The sequence below is a fragment of the Lactuca saligna genome, chromosome 1 (genome assembly GCF_052625555.1).
Source record: "Lactuca saligna cultivar CGN05327 chromosome 1, ASM5262555v1, whole genome shotgun sequence".
NCBI classification, from domain to species: domain Eukaryota; kingdom Viridiplantae; phylum Streptophyta; class Magnoliopsida; order Asterales; family Asteraceae; genus Lactuca; species Lactuca saligna.
This window is the reverse complement of record NC_136417.1, coordinates 40,469,628-40,485,233: the sequence shown is the minus strand read 5'-3', so window position 1 is coordinate 40,485,233 and position 15,606 is coordinate 40,469,628. Positions and strand designations below refer to the sequence as shown.

The following is a 15,606-nucleotide window of genomic DNA, read 5'->3' as shown; positions in this document are numbered from 1 at the left end:
ATTTGCTCGATCACGGGGGGTTGGTGTCCGTTTCCATTTGCATTTACGTTTCCGCTACGGGTCCTTACCATCTTGATCTATACACCGAATAAGGTGAATTCAGATCTTTATTTAGGAGAGACGTTTTAAATCGTCCTTATCACTCCGAAACGTTTACATGCTAGTTCTAATATCGTAGTCGTACGTTTAGAATCCTAAACACATAAGGTTTCCAGATCCGGTCGGCAACAGACCATAGATCCGAACAAAATAACAGCATATCATGCATAAAGCATTTAGCACATAAAAGCATTTTAGGCACAATTCCTAAAATAAGCTAGTGCTCACACCTCACAATCATCGCTTAGCATTCTAAGTTTAAGTCTAGAAATCCTACAAATTCCTAGTTCGCTTAAACTAATGCTCTGATACCAACTGTGACATCCCCAAAATCACGGCCAGAAAAGACCGGTTTGTTTATGCTTTGTTTAAAAATCAGAGTAACATTTTAAATAAAAGTGTTGCGGAATTTGTCCCAAAACAATAACATGATAAAGATTTATCAAAAGCATTTCCATAGAAATGTATTTCATTAAAAGACTCGGGATGTCATGTTCGTACAGATCAAAAGCATAAACAGTACAATACAAGCCTTACTACATTATTTCATATCTACAGGCCTATATCCGTAATCCCTCGTCCAAACATCATATATATGCTCAAGCGCCACTACCTGTAATACATAAAACTGAGTGGGTCAGGCTTGGGAGCCTGGTGAGCACATAGGGTTTTCAACCCACAATAAATAAGTTTATTAATTTCATCAATCAACAATAACCCGATTACCCGTTCCCGTTATCCTCACTTTACGTCCCTAAACACCTATCATAAGGGACCTAGCCTAAGGATCATCATCGGGACGGACACTACTGCTAAGGGGATTCCTCAGCAATAAATGTCCTAATAGGCAACCATGTGGGGGATGGAGTACATCTGGTGAGCACACAGTTCAAATAAACACCTACAGGTTGCGAGCCTGCTAGTGTTCCACTGGACTGTCTAGAATAGTCCGTGGTCGTCATCTATACTCCGCTAGATGACTGGATCATCAATAACATCTATAACGAGGCCTCTCATTATTTTATTTTTTCACACAGCAACTATTACATCTACCCATGTTTTACCCAACACATTTTGTAGATATAAAATACATATACAGTTTAAATCTTTGAAAACATGTATAAAACGTTCATCCAGCATAGATAGCAAGTATTCAGATAATATTCACACATAGCACGTAATTTATATTAAATACTTCATATCTATGTGTAAGCTGAAAGTAACTATGCACTCACCTGAAAAGGTGGTGATTCCGAACTCAGACAGCGCTTCGCTTCTTAAATAGAATTTTCTTCGACGAAACCTAGTATTATTACCACTAGAGTTTAGTCTATTTCGCCGAGACTAATTAATAGTCTAGCTATTATTATTATTATATAAGCGTTAAAAAAAAATACTTATATAACCCATAATAATAGCCCAAGTATTTATTATAAGTTCATAATAACAATACTAATTTTAAATATAAGCTATATTAAAATAAGGTAAGCATAACTTACTTACAATGGGGTTTTAGCTAGGAGTCGGGCTCTGCAGGGGCAGAACTTCGTCGCTGAATCTTTCTAAGAAAGATTCGTGCAGCGCTTCAGCGCTCACCTTACTATACTAAACTACAGAAAGAGAAGTCGAATCACGAGGGACCGAAATGCTCGGGGGATAAGGAGAGAAAGACTCTTGAATAAAGAGAATGGTGCAAGAAATATGAGAGCCCAAGGCTCTTATTTATACTAATTGAATTTTCAAAAACTACCCTCCATAATTACTTAATGACCTTTTAGTTATATAAACAACTAAACACCCCTCTATAATACTATTTTAAATGGATTTAATAATATTTGTACTAAACTAATGTCGAAAGAACTCAATATTAGTCTTATAATGACCGCATCGTCGATACCTTTCTAATGATATATACATATGTATATATATGTGTACGTATACATGATTTATACTTTATTTTAATACGTAAATATGCTATTATAATTTGTAACTCGTTCATACGAACTCCGTTTTTGACGTTATTTATATCCACGCGTAGGTAAAATCAAGATCTACAACTTTCATTTAGACTCTATCGGCTAATTCTCGACCGATCTCAAATTTAACAGTAGGAGGAGTTTAGACTGTTAAATGACCGCGAAGAGTTCATAACTCCTTCATACGGACTCCGTTTTCGTCTGTCTTTTTACCTTTGAGTTCCTATTAATGAGATCTTCAACTCTCATTTAGGTCATGTAAGCCAAAAACCGCTCGAACTAAAATTCGAGTTTCAGGCCGTGCACTGCTAAGCCGAATCTTAGAAAAATCATAACTTTTTCATACGAAGTCAGATTTGGGCGTTCTTTTTATCGATGTTCTTAGTTTAACATATTCTACGACTTTTGTTTAGATTGCTAAGGCTAAAAAGTCTTCTATCGTAAATTCACTATTTACGTCTCCCGGTGCCGTGTCAGTTTTGCCGTAAAACTTCGGCGGGTCATAACTTCTTCGTTATAGCTCGGATTTCGGCGTTCTTTATATGTACGGAAACCTTGAGACATATTCTAAAACTTTATGTAGATATATCTGGATGATCTCACACTTTAATTTTGATGCTCATTTTTATTCTTTATTAATTATACACTTATAATTAAATAATAAACACATAAACACACATAATTCACATAATACTCAAATATTTTATATTTATTACTTCAAAAAGAGTTACAATAGTTGACCTAGACTATTACATTGACAAAAATGCTTAGCCCTGAAAACCCGGGCGTTACACGTGAGCCGCCTTGATGATCACTAACCGAGGTGGTAGTGGGCATTACTTAACTTAATTAAAATTAATAAGCCTAAAAACATAACCAATGGACTAATTGGCATGCGATTGGGTTGTAAATCCTAATTAGCATTTAGAAAACCCTAATTTTGAATACGGTAATTTGGAACTGTTGGGACCCGCATGTTTGAACCATTAGATTGGAATTATGAATTAATCCTAACCACATTGTATGGTTAACCTAGTAGAGTGATGGACTTAATGGATTAATTACTTAATGGGTTACGTAAGAACACTTAACCCTAATCGTCATTTTATTTGAAAACCCTAATTTTGTTTGGGCTTTGAGTTTGGCCTTTCTATTTAACTTTGGTGATTGGGCTATTGATGGGTCATCCAAGAACAAGTATATGGACTAGAATATTTGGATGGGCTTTTGGGTAAGGGGCATGTGAGGGGTTTGGAAAATTGGTCTATAGATGGGCCATAATTGGGCCTTGATGATTTTGAGATATTGGACCATCGGAATGCCAAATGTTTGGACTAGAACAAATGGTTGTGCCTTAAGGTAAGACCATGTAGAGGTTTGGGTCCAATTTGGAAATTTGGACCATATGTTCGGCGTTGATTTATTATTTGGCTTTTGGGCCTCCGGAGTTTGAGTTTGGGCCTTCGCCTTGGACAAAGCTAGGTTAGGGGTAAAATGGTCTTTTTACCCCAAGTATGGACTTATGGTTATGCATTGGAACCCGATTGTTAATTGGCTTTTATTTTGATGATTGAGTGTTTGCGGATCTCTCAGCCAGCAACCACAACTTTATCCGCGGAATTTCAGTAGTGTGAGGTGAGTCTCCTCTCTATTTGTATGGGTGAAAGACACTAATGCTAGCCCATTTGGTTTATGTATTGTAGGAAAACCCAGGGGTTAGCCCTATGCATTATGTATGAAAGACCAGGAGGTGGTTCTTGGCACCCTGTATGCTATTATGTATGGTAGGAAGACCATGGGGTTAGCCCTAGGCATAATGTATGAAAAACCAGGAGGTGGCTCCTAACACACTATATGCTAATTGGATAAGTAGAGTAGTATATATGCTAGTTGTCTTTGTGATGCTTGCATGGAAGACCAGGAGGTGGCTCTTGGCACTTTCCTGTAATATTGAGGGGTGGCACCGACTTGGTAAGAAAGACCATGTGGCAGCCAACAACATAATGTCAAGACTATTCTCGGCACATAACATCTGTATTGATTATGATATATGTACGGATAATGGTTATGTATGATATTATGTGATTTATGTGCTTATATGCTAGACAGTATCCGGTTGAAAGAGACCGAAGGGGTAGGCCAACACCCAGATATGCTAGGTAGTATGTTAATATGTATGTTATGTGGTATTTGGGGAACTCACTAAGCTTCTTACTTACGGTTTTCATTTTTGGTTTTAGGTACTTCTTCTTCAAAAGGAAAGGAGCCGACATGATCGCAGCACATCACACTATGTTTTCCGCACATAAGATCTTTGGGATTATATTTTGATGATGTTTCATTATGATATGTTTTGATTATTCACATATTAGTTTTGATATGGGACGACACTATGGATGTTTTTATACTATTGGTTTTTATATTAACTTAATTAAAATGATATTTTTGGCCATAGATTTTCGGATGTTACAAGTAGGGTTCGACCTCTTATTTATTTCAAGTTTTAGGACGTGCACCATGCATTTTTAAGGGTGCGCATTGCGCATATGCGAGTTACCCCCACCCGAGCACAGACACGTGTTGCTTCCCCACGTGTCCACCATTCACGTGTCTTCGTGAATCTGTCGTTAGTTACACGCCCGAAAGTATTGATTTTATAAAATCTGTATCTTCAGCATACGATCTCCATTTCCAACGTTCTTCATATCCACACAACCATCTCGACGAGTACTATAAATTTCTTTTAGATTGTTTTAGTTGATTCCGAACTTATTTTTAGTCCATTATTTGTAAAGATGGGGTATTCTAAATGATTTTAAAAAAATCATAACTCTCTCATGGGCTTTGTTTTTGACGATCTTCGTCTTGTTATTCTTATACCGAGGACTACTACAAATCTCCCTTTAGGTGATTAGGCTAAAACTCAACAAATCTCTAATTCGTTATTTTACGACACACAACCTTGTACAAGATTGATTTTTAAAACTTTAGAAAAGCGTAACTCCTCCATATGAAGTCAGCCATTTACGAAAATTATAATTTTGGAATCGCATTAATGTCTACTTTCGAAATATATTATAATTTATATAATATAATACAACTTTTAGTGTGCCTAATTTTTGGCTTTATTACAATTTGGGTAACTCCGCCATATGAAGTCACTTTTTTACAAAAATTACATGTTTAGATTATTACTTTAGTTATTCGTGGAGAATTCAATTGTTGGTCGAGACCTAGCTCTCAGAGGTTTCATAGTGGTCGAATTGCAAAATTCCACGTAGTCGGTATAAAAAAACCCAAAATAATAACAATGTTTCATACTTAACTTTCCACGTAGATCTTGAAGCTGCTTACCGTGGAAATTTGTGTGTTACTATGGTGTAGAGTTTTTTATGTGGAAAAATGAATTAGCAGGGTAACTACCTATTATCCGTGTTCACATATTAGCAACTTCTTCTTTTTTGTATATAATAAAGCAACTAACTTGTTGTAACAGTTTAAATTACACCAATATTACCGACTAATATATGTTTAACCAGTAACTCAAAGGGAAAATGACTTAGGAGGGTAACTACTGATGGGTTTTGGTCATAAGACATCCTATGTGCTCATACAAACCCTAATGCTTGGATCTAGGTTTCTCTATTGTACATGCTTTGAATCCAAGACTATAAACCCTAATTCTAGCATGCAAGTAATCATATTAACATGTAATTAGGTTTAAGATCATACCTTGATTGTTACGTAGCAATAACAATCCCAAATCTCCTTGTATTGACTTTGGAATGCTTAGAGTCACAAGTGTCACTCCTCTAATGGCTTACAAACACCATAAGCAAGTGGAGAAGGTATAAAGAGAGAGGTGAGAGGTTAGAATTCGTATCTAGGACCTCTTGGGAAGGGATACACGAATTCATGACCCTAGGGGTGTTTATATAGGTGTAGAGATAGGGTTTCAGTCATTATCCTTATGTAGTTGATTATCCATTAAGCAACCAATAAGATAATCCTTGAATCCTTATCATACTCGAATTCTAAGGCTTTCCAACCTTAAATTCGTCCACCATATAAATAAGATAATCCTTACCTTATTTTGTAACTATCACATAATTACAAATCAGCCCCTCTAGTTTAATTAATTACATTTGATCACAAAATTAATTCTTAATTAATTATTGACCAATATTAATTAAACAAATATGATTTCTCCTTTAATATATTATTCTTATAACATATTAATAAATCATATTATCCTCTCTCTCTTTATTCATTTCTCCAATCAAGTTGCTTTGGTGAAGGCAACCCAAAAGGACCATGCACCATCGGGTCAAGTACATACCAAAATAGTTATGGACTTAGACACTAATCCAACAGTCTCCCACTTGGATAAGTCTAACAACTATTCTGCGTATGACTTTAGATCCTGATCTGCAATTGTAGCTTTCCAAAGCCGCTGTCAACTCTGATCATATCAGACACGCGTGTCCTTAGATAAGGGATCATATATTCCTCCATTCTAGATATCGTATGAGATATGATTTCAAATCATTCTCTTTGTACTATATCTCGATTTCCGATTTATGACGACAGACTAATTGAACAAATCAAATTAGCCCTAGCCCGGCCAAGCATTTACATATGTCATCACTAAACCATCGAGGGGCCCAAAGATATCGCTTTTATTCTACTTTGGATAAAAGGAACGGATAAACTTTGATACAATGCTCGCTTGCACTCACTCACCGAATTACACACAACAATATGTTTTATAACACCAAGTTACTGGTGCGTTTACATATTATCAATGTGCAACCGATTAGCAAGATACAACTCACACATCTCGGTTTCAAGAATATAAGATGTTATCGTCTCACTAATCACTCGAGATAGTGATCCAAGTGAGTGTGGGTTTAATCCAATGCTCAAATCATATTCATAAGCACTCATGAACGTTGCAGCAAACATTTGCTTATGTCTAATACTCTTTTAGACAATCCACACACCAATTCACGACAATCTTCATTCATATCTACTTCCAACATATGAACGACTGTGGCCCGTTTGAATAATTCGATTATTCTTAATAAACTCAATTATTCTGGAAGTCAAAACATGCAAGGTGAAACACAAGAATAATACTAATCCCATATGGCCTCAAACCTTTGAGTATAAACAAAACACGTTTTATTTATCACCATATCGATTACTCATTATTTGTCGTTTCGGGTAATCATTTTTTTTACTTGAATTATTACACTTGTCCCATGCTCCTAGCATGCACACAATGTTTACCTATGGTTCTTACTTTTGTAAAATAGACAAATTGAACACATTTCTAATCATTCTCATTTTACAACTCCCAATCCATTTTCTTAAGTGTAAGAATATCAAATTCTTGTTACTTATAGAATATACTAGATTCTAACACTTTATGCAAAAATCCTTTTGTAATGTCACTGCACCAAAGTCTCAAAGACTATTGCCAATGATATTACAAAGTCCTCTATGGGAGATTATTACAAGACAATTCCTTAGATACGATGTCTCTCACTCAAAGTACATTCCTTTGAATATCCTTTTGCATAAAGGTTTCTAATCTAGTCATAGATTTTTCAATATTTACTTCCTAATATGAACACGCTTCCATATTTTCCTCATGACAACTCATTCTTAATAGAATCTTTTCTATTTGTAATGATGTCGATGTGGTCCATCCAATATGGAAACATTTCCATATTTTCCAATACTATACTTCCAACTACTCACAAGCGACCAATCCTCGTCGAACTTTGGATTGTCCTTTGATAGTTGTTTAATTATTTTAGTCAAACCAATTCTAGTCCCTTTTCCCTCTAAATGCACTAGACATTTAGAAAATCTTAGAATGGTCAAACATTAAATCATTTGCAATCGATCCTATACTCGAAGCGTATGGGACACGATGCATAATGTTTTATTTGCTATGTTCTCAAAATTCGAATTGTGAAGAGGAATGTCGTAATCATAATCGAAACTTTAAGAACACACAATGTACCTTTGACTAAATTTATTAACATTCCACAACCTAACCCTTTAGATTTGAAATGAAGCATAATATTCTCTCCCTTAATTATAGCAAAACAACCTTTCAACTCTTACAACTTTGCAAAGTATGACTCTTGTTTTCTATAATTAATATTGCCAACTATGCAATACTTGCCTTAATAATCATACAATCATAAAATTTATGCTCCGACTATCATGATGATTATTATAAAACATAACACTTATGCTCCCACTAGCTTCGACATGTATTCAGAAACAGCTTAACTTTCAGAAAACAATGCTTATTGAATTTCTTAAGTTCATGTTTCTCATACTTAGTGCTTTGATAATCTTTATCAAGGCTTCTTGAACTTAAACACTTTTGCCTTAGATAGTTCATATGTGTGTCTAAACAATTAAGACTAATTGCCAAACCTCACAATTCAAATTATGGAAAGGGATACCGTAACCATGATTGAATTCGAGAATGCAATTTTACAATCACTATCTTTTAAAATCTTTCTTAGTGAAAGCATTTCCTCACAATCATTTTCATGAAGGAGGAAATCTTATGACACTTAGATTTAAACGGTGTATGTGTTCCTATCCATGTGAATTTGTTAAAACCAAAGTTTACGACAAATTCAAACTCATATGGATCGAACTTCCTTTAATCTTGATTTCTTGCCTTATGGTAGCACAGCTGCCCACCACGTCTTCCAAGTAGTTAAGAATCTTACCTTTTTCCTATCAATGCACCTTTCATTGATCAAGGTCCTTGCCTTTTACGCATTCAAATGAGAACTCATAGGACTCACATGCATAATTAACTCAATTGGATTGGCACAGAAACAAAATAATGTCTTCACGATAGGTTGTAAACCTCAACTCGTGTGCTAGTGATGATCGATAAGGTTTATTTGATTTGTTCTTTAAACCTTTCAAGACCATTAAGACTCCCACTGACTCCTTGACATATATGATTCTCTTATCAAAACATTTCTTGACAAACAAATATTCAAGAGTTAGTGTAGCTTTTATCAAAACACTTCATAAATTGGTCCAAGTTGGTCTTTGTCTTATTCAAGACATCACAACTTTCCACATTTGATGAATGTTATAAACCTTTAATACTTTTCACTCATTGTCAAATCTTAACTTTAAGACTTGTTATTGGAACGAAGTATGATTGACTTCTTGATTTGACCATTTCTACAATCTTTGATTCCTCTTCTTGGACATACAATTGTACCAAGACTCACTTAGAGGATCAATTGAGATATGGTTCTTAATCATTAAGACCTATCATAAAGCATAAAAGCTACTCTCCCTTCTTCTTAGAATGGAGAAACTCTTATCTTTCTGCCTACTTGATTCTTCTTATTCGTTTTGCTATTGATCTAAACCCTTTAATCAATTCAAAATTACACTTAATCTTGTAAGTGTAATCATATTTACTAAGCCTTTAGTAAATCATGACGAATATCTTTGTTACTCTTATGGTGAACTTGATCAACACACAACTTTGTGTACTCGATCTCCTAGTCCTTCACTTGACACTTTGTCAATGAATTAGTCCAATTTCCAAATACAAAATTTCTCATTCATCGTGCATCCACGTTGCATGATTCCAAGTTTCTGTCCAATTGAAACTTGGGCGATGAGAAACTCTCCCTATTTGGTAAATTCTTGACATTTCCATAAATAACATAACTAAGAATCATATCCATTCGTTGTAGAAATATTCAAACATCAATTTTCATAACGATTTCATTGCAAGGAAACAAATAAATAAGTGAGTCAAAATTTATTTTAATTATAAAAGCAGCGGAAAAATATTTGTCCTTACAATGCCAAATCCATTGAAAACTATGTAAAAATGAAAATTTTTTAACAACTCTATCATAACTATCTAAGCTCAAAATCCAATCTTCAAGTCCATGCGATCAAGATCCATCTCTTGTGATTAGATTCATCTTGCTCTCTTATCAATCTTCCTTTCTTTTCACCGATCCTACAAAACATTCAAATGCAATCTTATCACATCATGTATTAAGAATCAATGAATAGGAACTTAATGGAGTTAGATAGTGGATTCTTACCTAAAGCGTAGTCATACTTTTGACTCTCCCATCTCTTAGATCTCTTAGGTAAATAGGGCAACTTCGTTTCCAATGCCCCTTCTCTTGGCAATAAAAGCAAACAGAGTCCTTTGGAACAACACATGGAACTACCTCAGACATCGCCTTTCTCTTATGATCAAACTTTTCGATCATTGCATGTATTTCATTGCCATTGTCTATATCCATAGAGGTCTTGAAGGTAGATTCACCAATCAACTTTGCTTTTTCTATTGCGCCAAACCATTGCTGATTCAGCAGCAATAAGCATATAGGTGAGATCCATAAGTGTCACATCGTGGTTCATCATATAGTACTCTCTTACGAACTCACTATACGAGTTAGGAAGTGACTGAAAAACCCAATCAACAGCCATCGCTTCACCGACAACGGATCCCATCATTCTTAACCTATCAATGTGTGACTTCATCCCTAGGACGTGTGCACACACCGACTTTCCTTCTTTATGTTTACTTGCCAAAAGGGCTTGAGTGATATTGAACCTTTCAATTTTACAATCTTGTGGGTTAGGGAGAATAATAGGAGGAGGAGGAGGAAGTGAAGCATGATTTCTTGTTCCTTGATCAAATCGAGGAATATCATCTTCATGTGGAATGCTTGTTCCACGGGATTTGAGAAGACCATAGTTGTCGAACTTTGACATCGGGAGACAAACGAATTCAAGTTAGTTGATTGATTGAGTCCTTGGTAAATCACCCAAATGAAATTCCAAGGCTAGGACCCAACACAATATCCTACAACTCGGGAGAGGGATGCCGTAACCCAAATTGAAGAACATTTGAAGGTAAGTGAATGACGATTCACTAATTTCCACCATGAAAAACGAAAAAGAAATTTAAGTTTTAAATCTATGAAAACTCCTAGATCCTTTGAGATTCATTGAACATTTCAATGGCATGTTTAAATCTCGATATGCCCCTCTAGTTTGTGACTGGGATGCCGAGGATCACAAAGCGGGTGTGAATAACCATGCAAACTACATGGTGCCCTCACATGCTACAATCACCTATTCGATGTGCCGATAAACCACACACCCTTTTCAACCTTTGCAATCTCGATATGCCCCTCTAGTTTGTGACTGGGATGCCGAGGATCACAAAGCGGGTGTGAATAACCATGCAAACTACATGGTGCCCTCACATGTTACAATCACCTATTCGATGTGCCGGTAAACCACACACGCTCCACCGAACTATGACAAACATAGATTCACCCTTTGCTACCTTTGCTTAGAACCATTTAGTGTGCCGGTAAACCACACACGCTCCACTAACGTCTTCGCAAGGGCACAAAGTGTAATTTCATGAAATTGCATCAATTCACTTTTTGCCTAAGTAACTAAGATTGGGAATTTGAAAAACATTTAGTTACTTGGTATTTCATTATACTTATAATGGAAGGTTTCGTCCTATCCTACCCGTTCGGCTAACGACCCTCCACTAGTCAAGAGTGCGGTGGGTAAGAGTGAATACCCATTCAATCGCCATTTTATAGGCAATTTCCTTAAACACCCCTTATAGACCAGCTTCGTGAATGAGGCCTACTAACGGTAAGACTGACTTTTACTCATACATATATATAATGTTAGACTTTTAATGTTATATATAGTATAGAGTGTATTTTATACTTTTAAAATACTATATGGTTAACTTTAACAATTACACTTTTAATTCAATTAAAAGGCTAACCTAAACTTTTATGGATTTATTAAACCTCTTTTAATTATACTCCTTAATTAATTAATAAAACCATAAGGGTATGATTTGAACTTTTCAAAACATTACTAGAGTTTTAGAATTTAACATTTCTAATTAAACCTTTTAATCAACTTTTAAATTCCAAAAGTTGAGGGCAAGTTTTGAAACATTTCAAAACAATTTAGTTTTAATCTATCTTAAAATTTCGAATTTATAACATTTAAATCAAAATTTTAAATATTAAAACTCTTGATTTAATAATTATCTTGAATTAGACTATTGATTTAATTATTAAATCATAAGGGATTATCTAAATAATGAGGATAATTACCATTTATACATTTAAGTTATCCTAATCCCTTAAATATCTATATAGATTTCGAAAATATGGATGGATAATGCAAGATCTTGAATTACCATATATAACAATTAGAGGATAATTACAAGATATGGGATAATCCAAATCCCTAAAAATTATGATCTTATCTTGGGGAGGAGGCAAATTTCGAAAAACAAGGGATTATAACAAACCCTAGATTTCGAAATTTAAGGGTTTAAAGAAAGGATTTGAAGATCTTATTCAAACTCTTGCAAATTAGGGTTTGCAAACCCTAATCTCAAAACACCCTAGCCTCCTAGGGTTTATTGGCAATAAAACCTAATATATCAAGTTCATACAATTGAAACCAAACTAGATTTCGAAATTTAAGGGTTTAAAGAAAGGATTTGAAGATCTTATTTAAACTCTTGCAAATTAGGGTTTGCAAACCCTAATCTCAAAACACCCTAGCCTCCTAGGGTTTATTGGCAATAAAACCTAATATATCAAGTTCATACAATTGAAACCAAACCAATGGCTTTGATACCACTGATGGGTTTTGGTCATAAGACATCCTATGTGCTCATACAAACCCTAATGCTTGGATCTAGGTTTCTCTATTGTACATGCTTTGAATCCAAGACTATAAACCCTAATTCTAGCATGCAAGTAATCATATTAACATGTAATTAGGTTTAAGATCATACCTTGATTGTTATGTAGCAATAACAATCCCAAATCTCCTTGTATTGACTTTGGAATGCTTAGAGTCACAAGTGTCACTCCTCTAATGGCTTACAAACACCATAAGCAAGTGGAGAAGGTATAAAGAGAGAGGTGAGAGGTTAGAATTCGTATCTAGGACCTCTTGGGAAGGGATACACGAATTCATAACCCTAGGGGTGTTTATATAGGTGTAGAGATAGGGTTTCAGTCATTATCCTTATCTAGTTGATTATCCATTAAGCAACCAATAAGATAATCCTTGAATCCTTATCATACTCGAATTCTAAGGCTTTCCAACCTTAAATTCGTCCACCATATAAATAAGATAATCCTTACCTTATTTTGTAACTATCACATAATTACAAATCAGCCCCTCTAGTTTAATTAATTACATTTGATCACAAAACTAATTCTTAATTAATTATTGACCAATATTAATTAAACAAATATGATTTCTCCTTTAATATATTATTCTCATAACATATTAATAAATCATATTATCCTCTCTCTCTTTATTCATTTCTCCAATCAAGTTGCTTTGGTGAAGGCAACCCAAAAGGACCATGCACCATCGGGTCAAGTACATACCAAAATAGTTATGGACTTAGACACTAATCCAACAACTACCTCTTATCCGTGTTCACATATTGGCAACTTCTTATTTTTTGTACATAAAAAAGCAACTAACTTGTTTTAACTATGTAACATCCTAGAAATCATGACCAAAAAATTTCTTTTTTAATTTAATACTAAAACCATAATTGTCAAACCATTAATTTAATATTTCGGCATCGGGCCCCGCCTGTCTCCGGGGCCCGCCCGTTAAACACATACAATCATATAGCATGCTAACACATAAAGAAGCATACTCTACTGTATCCCTGTCCTAAGAAACATACTCTGGTAATAATGAGATACAGAACATCGTTCGTACTCAGCTAGTGATGAGATACGGGAGCTCGCTCACACTCACCTCTTTACCAGGCACATACAAGTATCACACATACAACAAGTATAATCTAACATGAAAACATTCCTCAGGCACCCGCCCGACATCAGACCTTGGTCTGGAATAACATACTAGCAAACAATGCCTATGGCCAACCCCCCGAGTCTTCCTACTCATAGACTACATGGGCTGGCATTATAGCCTTAGACCCATTCACACAATGAGGAGACTCACAGTGCACTGTTGAAGCCCTAGCTGGAACTAGCTGAGTATGGACGAAGTTTTGTATCTCATTATTAGCAGAGTATGTTTCTTAGGACAGGGATACAGTAGAGTATGTTTCTTTATGTGTTAGCATGTTAGATGATTGTATGTGTTTAGCGGGTGGGGACTGGAGACAGGTGGGGCCTAAGAGAGACAGATTTGTATACCGAGCGGGGCTCGATGCCAAGCAGGGCCTGATGTCGGGCGAGGCCCGATGCTGGAGTATTAAATTAATGGTTTGACAATTATGGTTTTAGTATTAAATTAAAAAAATAATTTTTGGTCATGATTTTTGGGATGTTACACAGTTAAAACAAGTTAGTTTCTTTCTTATGTACAAAAAATAAGAAGTTGCCAATATGTGAACACGGATAAGAGGTAGTTACCCTCCGTAGTCATTTTCCCTTTGAGTTACTGGTTAAAACATGTATTAGCCGGTAATATTGGTATAATTTAAACAATTAAAACAAGTAGTTGTTTTATTATGTACAAAAAAGAAGAAGTTGCCAATATCTGAACACGAATAAGAGGTAGTTACCCTCGTAAGTCATTATCCCTTTTTATGTCTTCAAGTTTCATCTACAATTTTGTTTTTTTTTCAGTGTATTTTTGCAGTTACATAAATTTCACCTCTTTGGTTTTTAACAGAAGTGTTGATCGAGTATGATATTTTTTCAAAATTAAATTTTTAACTTAGTTATAAATGACTAGAAAAATGAAATTTTGATAGGAAATTTCTACATCTTAAAATATTTACATAATATTATTCTAACTCACATGTAACATAATATTTAAAATTCAACTTACAAAAAATATTTAAGAAAGATGAGTAAGCTCGACTATTTAATTCGACACAATATTAATATAAAACAAAAACATGATATTAATTTTCATTTTTTATCAAAAATAATTATTCAAACCATCATTACATAGAAATTAAATTCTTTTCTCCCAAATAAAGATCAAACAATAAACATTCACTCTCACTGTCTGAATCACAATCAGTAATTGATTATCTAAGCACATTGGAAGTCCTTTGGAACATTCTTGCTACAAACATTAAGAAGCAAAGTGAGAGAGAGTGGCACATTCACAACGCTCCCAAGGATATTAGCCTTGATAGCAGCACAAACACAAACAGCAGCCTCAAGATCAACAAGGCCTTCGATCAGGCTACAACATGGCTTAATTGGTGGGTTCCCAATGATAATACCAATTAGCTTACCAAGAACATTAGCGCACACACCTAGTTTCAGGATATCTATTGGACAGGTTGCTGCAGATTTATCTTGTTTTAGGGTAGCGTCAGGGCAAGTGGTGCAACCACTTGCAAGTGCAAAGAAAAGAAGGTTAAATGCAAGAAAGAGAGCTAGTGGAGTATTTGTGTTTGAAGCCATCTCTAGGTGATAGT

The 15,606-nt window shown here is 35.0% G+C and overlaps 1 long non-coding RNA gene and 1 pseudogene across 1 annotated transcript; both read right to left on the bottom strand.

Moving 5' to 3' along the window:
• Nucleotides 1-537: 537 nt before the first annotated feature.
• Nucleotides 538-1,773, bottom strand: LOC144997519 (uncharacterized). The gene is made up of 3 exons (XR_013659837.1): nucleotides 1,603-1,773; nucleotides 1,335-1,402; nucleotides 538-712 (listed from the first exon to the last, which is right to left on the bottom strand). It is a non-coding gene; the product is annotated as an uncharacterized LOC144997519 (long non-coding RNA).
• Nucleotides 1,774-15,211: 13,438 nt separating this feature from the next.
• LOC144997508 (putative lipid-binding protein AIR1 pseudogene) lies at nucleotides 15,212-15,592 on the bottom strand (annotated as a pseudogene).
• Nucleotides 15,593-15,606: the final 14 nt, after the last annotated feature.